The sequence below is a fragment of the Anabrus simplex genome, chromosome 2 (genome assembly GCF_040414725.1).
Source record: "Anabrus simplex isolate iqAnaSimp1 chromosome 2, ASM4041472v1, whole genome shotgun sequence".
Taxonomy (NCBI): Eukaryota; Metazoa; Arthropoda; class Insecta; order Orthoptera; family Tettigoniidae; genus Anabrus; species Anabrus simplex.
Window position 1 is genome coordinate 489,568,602 of NC_090266.1, and position 12,606 is coordinate 489,581,207.

Genomic DNA, 12,606 nt, shown 5'->3' on the forward strand with positions numbered 1-12,606 from the left:
GAAACCTATCTAATCTGTTACATAACATGAATACAGAAAAATTATCATTGAGAAAGTTTTTCCTGCTATAAGTCAAAATGGCCCTCATGGACATCATCAAAACCCATCTACATACAACAGAACAATGCAAAACGACACATTGATGCTTTTGATCCTGAGTTTATAGCTGCAACTACTAATACTGGTCTAACCATACGTTGGTACTGTCAAACTTCAAATAGCCCAGATCTGAATGTCCTAGATCTCAGCTTCCTCATTGCCATACAGTCTCTCAAACATCAAGAGGACCCATCCACAGTTGATGAATTTGTTACTGTTGCTTTAAAAGCCGTTGAGAAACTTCCTGATGAGAAACTGAACAATGTTTTCATCACCCTGCAACAAGTCATGATTGAATGCATGAAGGTTCATGGAAGGAATTGCTACAAACTACCTCACATGGGGAAACAGAGAAGGCAACAACAGGGGTGTTCACCTCTAGTTCTGCAATATAACTCCAATATTGTCATTTCAGTTCATGCTGCTTTAGATAGTGTTGAGTGACCAGGTGCAAGAACCACCAATAGCAACGGCTTGTAGTCTTTTATTAGTACTCTAAGTATATTCCTTTCTCTATTGCGTATTGTCAATAAATTACTTGATTAAAAAAATGTGACTATTATTCTGGGACAGATGAAGTATAAATTAACTGATTCAAAACTGAGAAGAAATGGCTTCAAATATTAAAAAAGAGGTAAAATTCCAGTGGTTGTCAGCCAGCACATCCTTATACAGATTTAGACGGTTTTACTTTGGCGTTCTTGACCCAACAAAATACAAGTAAGGAACAGTCTCTCTCTCTGCCCTTACATATTTCAACAACCCCACTGAAATACTAGGAAGTGGTGATAAGAGCACAGGGAACTGGAAGTCAAATAGGGATGACATAAAAATGTTAGTGCTGAACTGTAGAAGTATTGTAAAGAAAGGAATAGAATTAAGTAATTTAATAGCTATATATATAGTTACCAGACATTATAATAGGAGTTGAATCATGGCTGAGAAATGATATAATCGATGCAGAGATTTTCTCACGGAATTGGAGTGTGTATTGTAGAAATAGGATAGGAATGGTAGAAGGAGGAGCATTCATTCTGGTGAAAGAAGAATTTGTAAGCTACGAAAAAGTTAAAGATGACAAACATGAAATTCTAGGAGTAAGGCTCATCTCTAAAAATAATAGGCAACTTGATGTCTTTGGAGTGTACAGACTGGGAAAGGGTAGCTCTGACGCTGATTCAGAATTATTTAATAAGATAATCAGCTATGTGGGAAATGATAAGGAAAGGAATATGATTGTAACGGGTGATCTCAATTTACCAAATGTCAATTGGGAAGGTAATAAGAATGACAGGAAGCATGACCAACAAATGACAAATAAGTTAATATGGAAAGGACATCTGATACAGAAAGTGATGGAACCAACTAGAGGGAAGAATATTCTGGATGTGGTGCTGGTAAAACCAGATAAGGTCTGTTGTATACAAGGAAGTTGGTATACAGTGACACAACATAAAGTTTATTGTTTCAATGATTTGATACAATATATATAAGAAATAAAACTGAATTGTTCTTGAAACTTGTTTGAATGCACGCAGTTAATGTTGAAATTAAATCTTAAATTGAATGCCTATTGCATATGTACAATTATACAATACGAGAGTTCTATATACACTTAGTTCTATCTTGAGGAGATAGTCTGTTTCACTAATAAATTGTCCTGATAGTCGAAAACTATCTTCTGTGAAATTACAAGCGTAACTTGTAGAGAGGCAGAATGCTGGTACCAGGTTTATACTTGCAAGGAACTTGCATTAATTTATTCAAATAGCAGAATGCTAAGGTGGATGTCGGAGCACTGGTGAGGACTAAAGGGAGTAGCAGAATGCTATACTCTGGGCTCGACGTGGCTACTGGGATCAGGATAATGAGGCAATGTTCAGAGGTGAAACCTCACGGCCAGCAATTTGTCCACCTGTTCAAAACATGTTTTTAAGAGGAATGCCTCCGTGTCTGACTTGTAGTGTGGTCTGGTCATCAAACATTGGGGTAGTCCTGGAGAGGCTCGGAACGAAGCTCCTTATATATCGCTGGCTGATGTCATCGGTGAGCGTGCCAGGCGCAGTAAAGACACCTCGTAGCTGCTAGAAACTTCGGTGCTGCGGGAGGTTGCGGAGCTTGTAGGCGCAGAGCTTGCGATGCGGAGGACACACACAACACCCTCCCCTCCTAATTATGCCGGTATGGTGCGAAGCGGCGACGGCAGCGATGCTGGGCTGGAGAGTCGGCCAGGTCAGTTGTGTTGTCCGGAGCCTGGGCTGGGCGAAGGAGCGTAGAATTGTCCTGAAAAGAGCCCATGGTGATTAAATGGTCCAGAGCTCGTTCTGCAATAGACTTGTTAGGCAGGACAAGTGAATCAACAGAAGGAGATGGACGATAACGGAGGCGGATCTGGTCTTGGTGGCGGCAGATGCGTTTCTCTGCGGTCTGGATGTCGTAGAGATGATGGCCCAAGGTACGGCACATGACACCAGGTATCCAGGGAGGATTGGACTTGAAAGTCCGGACATAGACCTTGTCGTGAACGTTGAACTTAGGCTGTGAGCGCTGCGGCTGGGCAGAAAGAGGCTGCAACAAAGAAAGCAAAGTGCGATGAGGGCGTCCATGAATCTTGTGGTCTGGAGTGAGGTTGTCAGAACCAGGCATAGCCCTATATTGTCCTAGGAGTTGGAGTAATGCTTGATCTTTACTTAAACCTGAAGATACAGCTTTCTTCATGCTTTTCTTGAATGTTTGTACAAAACGTTCAGCTTCACCATTAGACTGTGGGTGAAAAGGCGGTGCCAGAATATGCCGAATGCCATTATGAGTACAGAAGTTCTGGAAGTGAGTGGCAGTAAATTGGGGACCATTCTTGGAGATGAGCACTTGAGGTAAACCTTCAATAGTGAAAATCTTCTGAAGTGCGCGAATGGTAGCTTCTGTAGTAGTAGAATGCATTTCTACGACATAAGGAAAGTTGGATAGAGAATCTATCACTATGAGCCACATAGAGTTGAGAAAAGGTCCAGCGAAGTCTATGTGTACTCGTTCCCATGGAGAAGTGGCAGGAGGCCATGGAGCTAGGTCAGATGACGGTGTGTTCTGATGTACCTGACATGGGTCACAGTGGCGCATGAGTCGCTCAATGTCGGCGTCAATACCGGGCCAATAGCAGTGTTGACGGGCGAGTTGCTTGGTGCGGGATATTCCCCAATGACCTTCATGTAATAAGTCGAGAACTTGTCTGCGCAGACTAAGTGGGATAACCACTCGGAAGAGGGTGCCTGTTTCCAATAGTATAACTCCGGCTTGAGTCGTGAGACGATGCTGTAGACGATGATAAGGTGCAAGGCTGGTAGGAAGCTTGGTGTGAAGAAGCCAACCGTTGCGGATATAAATACGTACTGTAGCTAGTGTACTATCCTTATCAGTCGCTTTGGCGATGCAAGTAGCGTCAATGGGAAAACTGGAGACTGTGTCTTCAAGTTCTATGTCTAACTGAAGACATGCAGATTCTTGAGAATCGAAAGTAGTATCAGGGCCTACAGGTAAGCGAGAGAGAGCATCAGCATTACAATGCTGGGATGTGCTATGATAGACTATCTGATAGGAGTACATCAAAGAAAGGACAATGAGTTCCACCTTTTCAATACTATATATTGTGTGAAAGTTTTACATTACAGTTAAAACATCACAACTTTTGTACATTCGGTACCGGTTTCGACAGATTCCCTGTCATCATCAGCCGAGAATAATTAAACAAAGACAAGTATAGATCATGATTCTTATGGTGTGATTACAATGGTGGATTAAAAATATACATTATATGATTAAAATAGTATATATATATATATATATATATATACACAAATAAAAGGTAAGTAAAATGGGAATGGTCATTATTCTTTGAGGTGTACACCTTAATATTTCTAATTAAAAGGTTAATTTGTTAAAAGAATTTTGTTCTTGTAATATATAATTAGGGCCTATAGTGAAATTTGATTGTAGGCTTAAATCTGTAATATTTGAACTTTTTGACCAGTCAATTCATTGAAGTTATGTAGCCATGTTTGACACATTAAAAAGGTAAACAAACATTTAGTCGAATGGTGTTCCACATAAAATATGTACAATAAAATTCGATTGGAACTTCAACTTGGACTTAAGAATGGAAGAATTATATTAATGTTCAATGCAAGCAGAAATAGATGAGTTAATTTTATCACTATGTATTGATGTTGATAGTTAGAATGCCCATTGAACAGTTCAATATGTCGATTTGTATTCTGGAATGGTTTACATTATTTAGAGAAATAGTGATTGAGGTTCTTACTAAGGTGGTACTTGAAGATCTTGTGTTGTAAGTTGTGAATACATCACCATAATCCACCATTGTAATCACACCATAAGAATCATGATCTATACTTGTCTTTGTTTAATTATTCTCGGCTGATGATGACAGGGAATCTGTCGAAACCGGTACCGAATGTACAAAAGTTGTGATGTTTTAACTGTAATGTAAAACTTTCACACAATATATAGTATTGAAAAGGTGGAACTTATTGTCCTTTCTTTGATGTAAATCTTGTTTCAATACGGAACCTAAATATGAAATTCTTAACGTTAAATGATAGGAGTAGTCAGACAGAAATATGGACCATCTTTGCAGTTTCCTTAGAGAGTGTTCAGGGATCTTATTACTAGGGTGGAATAAGTGAACAAGAGGCTTGTGATCAGTAATGATGAGGAAATGGTTGCCATAGAGATACTCATTGAAACGGCGAATACCAAATATAATAGCTAAAGCTTCTTTCTCGATTTGAGAGTAGTGACGTTGATGCTCGTTGAGTGTTTTCGAAGCGAAGGCTATAGGACGTTCTTGTCCGTGACGATCCTTCTGGGAGAGAACGGCACCGAGTCCATAATCAGACGCGTCCGTGGCGAGAGTGAGGAGCTTACCGCGCTGAAAATGAGTCAGCTTGACAGCGTGGACAAGGGCCTTGTTGATAGTCTGCCAGGCATGTTGACACTGCGGAGACCAATCAAATTTAGCACCTTTCTTGCGCAAGGCGTTCAGAGGAGCTGCTACTGAAGTGAAGCGTGGAATGAACTTGCTATAATAGTTCGCTTTGCCTATGAATGATTGAAGCTGCTTAATGTTGACAATGGCAGAGACGTTCCGTTCGCTAGGTCGAATGCCATTCTTATCAAGGATATGACCTAAGTAGTGAACTTGAAGTTGAAAGAACGTACATTTAGCGAGATTCGCTCGGAGGCCATTTTCCGTCAAGTTGGTGAGGAGTAGGCGCAGATTATGCAGGTGCTCTTGATGATCTTTGCCAGTTACAAGAATGTCATCAAGGTAGTTAGCACAACCGGGAATAGAGGCAGTAAGCTGTGCTAAATAGCGCTGGAAAATCGCAGCGGAGGAAGAGACACCGAAAGGTAGTCGCTGAAGCTGGAGAAGTCCAAAAGGGGTATTCAGCGTGAGACACTGCTTGGATTCTTCGTCTAAAAGTAGCTGTAGACAGGCTTCTTTGAGATCAACTTTGGAGAAGAACTGTCCACAGGCTAAACGGCGAAATAAGTCCTCAGGTCGGGAAATTGGAAAAACGTCGGTTTCAACTTGAGCGTTGATAGTGGAGTGAAAATCACCACAAATGCGAACATTGCCATTAGGTTTCTGAACTACGATGAGTGGAGTAGCCCATTTACTAGAATTGACAGGAACTACTATACCGTCTGCTATCCATCTCTGTAACTCTTGAGAACTTGGTCCTGAAGTGCAAGTGGGACTGGACGTGCTTAGAAAAAGCGAGGCTTGGCTCCTGATTTCAGCTGGATATGAGCTGTGTAGTCTTTGGCTGTGCCTAAGGTAGAGTCGAAGACTTCTGGAAATTGTTCTAGGAGATCGGTGACATCAGAGGTAGGCTGTAAGGCTGAGACTACATTGACGTTGTCATGAATTTGGAAACCGAATAAATTGAATAGATCCATGCCTAGAATATTAGAGGCAGTGTAGTTATTGACAACGAGCAAGGTAACGACCTTATGAATATCCTTATAGCTGGCAGGAATAGTGATTTGGCCCTTAATGTCAATTTTCTTCTTGTTAAACGTAACAAGTTGAACGTCAGCAGGAGAGAAAGACGGTGATCCCAAGTTGTGGTACGTAGCAAGGTTGATGATTGAGACAGGTGATCCAGTATCTAATTGAAAATTAGTAGTGTGATCGGGGAAAGAGATCGGAATAATGATCTTGCTAGAATTTCTAGTAGGAAGAATAAGATTAATCCGATCCACTTCCATGTCTTGTCGTGTCTTCGTACTAGGTTTCTTTGCCGGTAGAGTACTGGCAGGGTAGGACATACTTTTACAGACAGTCTTGATGTGTCCTACTTTGTGACATCGATCACATGTGGCTTCGAAGAAACGGCAGTCACGACGTTCGTGATGCTTAAAACATCCTCTGCAGGAAGGCAGGAGCAGAGGAGTGTTGTGAGAATTGTGCTTCTTCGTAGAAGAGCGAGAATGAACCTGTCAGGCACGCTGGGAAGGGAGTGAGCTGACTTTGCGGTTCGAAGGAGCAGAAGGCGACCTGGCCGTATGAGATACGTGAGAGACTTCATGTTTCGTAGCTATTTCAGCTGCAGTCTTGGTAGTTATCTCATAGACTGTGGCAATACACTGTACTTCTTCCAAAGAAGGGTTACTACTCTTTCCAGCGTCGAAACGGACCTTGTCGTGGGAAGTATGTAGAATAACCATGTCCCTAATGAGTGAGTCTGTGTAAGGCGTGTTACAACCATCCTTGGAACAGGTAAATTTACAATTCCTGGCGAGACCTCATAATTCCGTAATCCATTCAGTGTGAGTCTGTTGCAGTTTCATCCTGCATTGAAAAAACTTGTAGCGAGCTGCTACGATACGAGGATCTTTAGCATAATGCTCAGTGATATGAGCGAGGAGCTGTGTAAAGGGAACTTCTGATATCTGCTCTTCTGGGCTTAATTTCTGGAGTAGTTCGCAGGTAGGATTTCCTACGGAACTGAGAAAAAGAGCTCGTTGGCGCTTGTTGTCCATGATGGAGTGGCAGATGAAGTGTTGTTGAAGTCTGGCTAAGTACACTGACCATTCTTCTTTCTCCGGGTCGAACGTAGAAAATTGAGGAACGGCGGTGTGCTGTGTAGATGCAGAGAGGGCTTGGATAGCTGTAAGCAGTGTTGTCTGCTGTTGCTGCATGAATTGCTGCTGTTGTTGTTGCAAAGCCTGCAGTATAGCCGCTAACTGTGCTGTAGTAGCCATGATGACAGATAAGATAGGGAGCACAACTTGTGAGACAGCGTGCAAGTAGACCAGCTGGGAGCCTGACCTTCAGTCGCTCGCCTGGGAGTGAGAGAAAAAGAGAGCTTGGCGCAGCGAGAATGCACTGTAGGGACAGGTGCTCGTGTGTGAGGCGTGAAATGATAGCCTGCTGTCTGCAGTTCAAACGGGGCGAACACTGGGAAGAATTACACTGCAGAAATGCGAAATGCTGGCGTAGCGAACTTGTTTCCCGTAGCGAGACTGGTGATATGGCGAAACCACGAATAAAGTGTTCCTCGTTGTCAAGTTTGTTAAATTGGCGGGACTGACACGTAACTTTACCTCGTCGCCAATTTTGTTGTGTTGTATACAAGGAACTTGGTATATATATATATATATATATATATATATTAAAAATTCACCCCACTTTTCACCCTCCCATTAATTGGATTTTCCAAAAACAAAAAAATACATGTTTCTTTATTTTTAAAGGAGATCAAGAATACAAATTTTCAGGTCTGTAATATGTTCAGTTTCGGAGATATAAGTACCGGTATCCTGATTAAAGTCCTTCAACCGCTTTTTCACCCTTTTTCACCCGTCCTATTGGGATTTTCTGAAAACAAAAAAATACGTGTTTCCATATTTTTAAAGAAGATTCTAAATACCAAATTTTACATCTGTAAACTGTAAAGTTTTGAGATATACATACACTCATTTTAAAATTTCACCCCCCTTTTCACCCCCTTAGCGGCGGTATATCCGAAAATCCTCTCTTAGCGAGCACCTACATCTTAATATGAACGTATCCTCAAAATTTAATTTCTTTATGTCCAGTAGTTTTGGCTCGGCGATGATGAATCAGTCAGTCAGTCAGTCAGTCAGTCAGTCAGTCAGTCAGTCAGTCAGGACAAGTTATTTTATATATATAGATTAGTAAGTACCTTCTGATTCAACTATAGCAGTAATTGCACCTATCTGTAAGCAAGAGAACAGGAAGGAGTACAACAACTATCGAGGTATTTCATTCGTCAGTAGACCAGGCAAGCTGTTCACTGACATCTTGATAGGGAAGGTGTGATCAGTGGTTGAGAGTGGGTTGGAGGAAAACCAGTGTGGTTTCAGACCACAGAATGTCTGTCAGGATCAGATTTTAATTATGCACCAGGTAATTGCAAAATGCTATAAGAGGAATAGATAATTTTGTTTCATAGAACTAGAGAATGCACTTGACAGCCTAACCTAAAAACAATGACCTTGGCTACTCACAGCGATGTCTGGTCTCATTACATTTTCTATAATTCGTTTATTCATGTCAATGGAATCAGCATTAACGATAAATACCGAACGATGGTAAAGAATCGTGAAAATTCTGTATCACAGGAACCTCATGCACAGAGAATATGATTGTTGAATTACTAGAAGAAGTATTGATATAATGGTGGCAAACAACAGCTCGTGATGGCCAAGCTTGCTTGAAGTTAGAAGAGGAAAGTGGTTCTGGTCGAGTCCGATAGAGGACTATTCATTTATTTCATTGTTAAATGTTCCTGTGAGTCACGTTGTTGACGACAAATCTAAATAAAGATCAGTTCTCATGTTGCAGGTACTCTTATATTCGTTTCTAAGTAGTTCTCAAAAGAGTTATTTGCAGTAAAATAATCTATTACCGACAGAGGTGCAATGAGCTTGTACATGGCCATTCGATTAATGAAGGAAATGTTCAAAATGACCAACTCTTTTGTTAATGCGTATCTGAGCATGGTAGATGTGAATTGTGAATCATTCTTGCTTGCTGCAACATATGTGGTAGAATCTGCCTGCACTTTGCTGTAAATATTACTATGTGCTGTTTCATGTGCCCTACGTATTAAGTCCAGTCGTTCTTCGAGTCGAAGGTGCACAGTTACTGGGTTGAATGGGTGTGTCATAATGCTGACAGTAAGTGCACTGTGCTTCATTCGTTGTACTCATTTGCCATATGAACGTCGCATGTTATTATTCCTCTTCTTATGTATGCTTTCTTTTTAAAAGTGAAAAGTGACTTTTGGGACTTAAGGAAGTTAAACCTTAATAAGTTAAACCCTAATTACGAATGCCTTTAAGAGTAAAAAATAAAAATGAAAAGCTCGTAGCTAGATTCAATCTCTGAATCCGTCAAATAAAATCACATGTTGGCTGTGATTAGTACCATGCAGCCACTCCAGGTGATGAAGAGTTAGTCTCTTATCTTTGTACAAATGGAATAATCTCAGCTATCACTTTGAAACTGATCTTGTATGTTACAAGTTCCGAACTCGAATGTGCAGACAGGTTTACCTTGCTGCAAACACCACAGTATGCTAAAGAATTATGTCTCTCTTAAGCTCAGATAGTTGCAACCATTCCCTACGCCTAGAGTATGTACCTATTACTTGGTTAAATGAGTCAAACATAATGTTGCAGGTGGTATTCACAATGAATTTGTCCATAGTTGGTACTTACGTGATGATAATTATTATGCCTGTTTATAATAACTTCCTTAAGCCTCCGTGGCTCAGGCAGCAGTATGCCAGCCTCTCACTGCTGGTTCCGTGGATCAAATCCCGGACACCCCATGTGAGATTTGTGCTGGACTCCGGTTTTCCCTGTCATAATTCATTCCCGCAACACTGTCCAATATCATTTCATTTCATCTATCATTCATTAATCATTGCCCCAGAGGAGTGCGACAGGCTTCGGCAGCTGGCACAATTCCTATCTTCGTCGCTAGATGGGGGCTTCATCCACTCCCACTCCCACTCCATTCCTGACCCGGTCGAATGACTGGAGACAGGCTGTGGATTTTCATTATAACTTCCTTAGAAGAATATCTGAGACTTCAGAAAAATCAAGTCTTTGTAAAGGATGCCTAGAAGAGTACGAAATAAAAATTTAAAAGGACATGTCTCAATAAGGTTTCGAACCCTCGCTGTTCCACGTAGCTTATCCAGGTATGCCTAACATGCCTAATTACGTGCAACTACTTACTGCGTGAATGTTCGGCACTTACAACTCTGTATTCACGAGCAGAGCGAAAGTTCTCGCTTCTTGAAGTTTCTGATATGTTACAGCCTTATGGTCTGGTTTTATGACTTTATTGAAAACTGTAACAATAGTAATTACATGGCATAAGCTATCACATCTGCTGTACATCATTTGCGTGCCATAGATTATAAAATACTGTGAAAAACACGTTTCTATCAATTTCGATGTGATGAGACTATACAAAATGGCGGTGAATTGACATGTCCGTAACTGGTCCTAACCCATCACATTTTATATGATACCTTGACCACCCTTTTCTATCAAAAGAAAATGGCCTCTTGAACCAATCAGGTGTTCAATTCTCTACCGACAGCTAAAGGAATGGCTATGGTTTATACAGTACAGCAGGGCCTCTCAAACGCCCAAAATCTCACGCGTGCAGAGCGAGGCGCAAGAGCTCCATGCACTGTGCATCGGTGCCGCTCGGTATGGCTCGGATCAACGCTTCGTCTCTGGGCTACTCGGCTATGCTCGGCTCTACTCGGCTATACTCGGCTCAACTCGGCCAGGATTTGGAGCGCTACGGCGCAAGTGGGGAAGAGGGAGACAGGCGGAGCGAGCGGGACAGGCGTGGAGAAAGAGAGAGACAGCGCTATTGCTCCAAATCGAGGAGTGGGGGTCTGCACTCTGGTCAACCAAGCCAAGTCGTCTTTTGCACCGTGCACAGTGCATGCACCACGCGCGTGCACCCTGAGAGGCCCTGCAGTACAGTAACATTTTGTAAAAATAACTGGAGTATTGGACTCCGCTCCACATAAAATGGTACAGTGTTTTTGAGAAAGGCCTCACTTACTACCTCTTCTACCACTTTTGCATTGTGCGGGGTAGATTATATCAGGCTAACTGCACATAAAATTGCAGTAGGATGTTGCATAAGATAGGACTAAGAGACATTAAATTCCTAGCAGGTTGCATATGTTTGGGAAAAATAGGGCCAGCTGAAGTATGTTAGCCTTGCGCTGGATCCTTCCATTTTTCACTAAAATTTGTATGACTGCCAATTATGCTTGCCATCATGTTAACCTTAGCTGACTTCTTTGCTAGATTCAATTTCCTAGTAAGTTCCTTCAATTTCTCCTTACATCCACAGACAGTTCTAACTCTATTTCTTTCCAATTTGCACCTCCTTAGTCTCTCTATTTCTCTGTTATAATAAAAGTGGGTCTTTACTATTCCTAACCTTCTTTAAAGGTACAAACCTGTTTTCACACTCCTCAACAACTGCTTTAAACCCATCCCAGAGTCTATTTGCATTTTGTATTAACCTTTTTCCACCGATCATAGTTACTATTTTAAAACTCCCTCATGCCTGCTTTATCAGCCATATGGTACTGCCTAATAGTCCTAACTTTAAGACCTTCCTTTCTATCACATTTACTTTTAACTATGATGAAAACAGCTTCGTAATCACTAATACCACCTATTACTTTGGTTTCTCTACAGAGCTCATCTGGCTTTACCAGCACCATGCCAAGACTATTCTTCTCTCTAGGTAGTTACATCACTTCCTGAATCAGCTGTACTTCCCATATTAGTTATTTGCCACTTGTTGGCCATGCTTCCTGTCGTTTACATTTTTTTTTTTTTTTTGCTCGTTGCTTTATGTTGCACCGACACAGATAGGTCTTATGGCGACGATGGGATAGGAAAGGGCTATGAGTGGGAAGGAAGTGGCCATGGCCTTAATTAAAGTACAGCCCCAGCATTTGCCTGGTGTGAAAATGGGAAACCACGGAAAACCATCTTTAGGGCTGCTGACAGTGGGGTTCGAACCCACTATCTCCTGGATGCAAGCTCACAGCTGCGTGCTCTTAACCGCACAGCCAACTCGCCCAGTCATTCACATTACATTCCCAAAATGACATCTGGTAAATTGAGATCTCTCGCTACAATCAGATTCCTTTCCAAATCGTTTCCCACATAGTTGATTATCTCATCAAATAATTCTGAATCAGCGTCAGTGCCACCCTTTCCCAGTCTGTACACTCCAAAGACTACAAGTTGCCTATTATTTTTAGAAATGAGCCTTACACCTAGAATTTCACGTTTTTCATCTTTAACTTCTTTTAGCTTACAAATTCTTCTTTCTCCAGAATGAATACTCCCTGTCCTACCATTTCTATCCTATCTCTACGATACACATTCCAGTTCTGT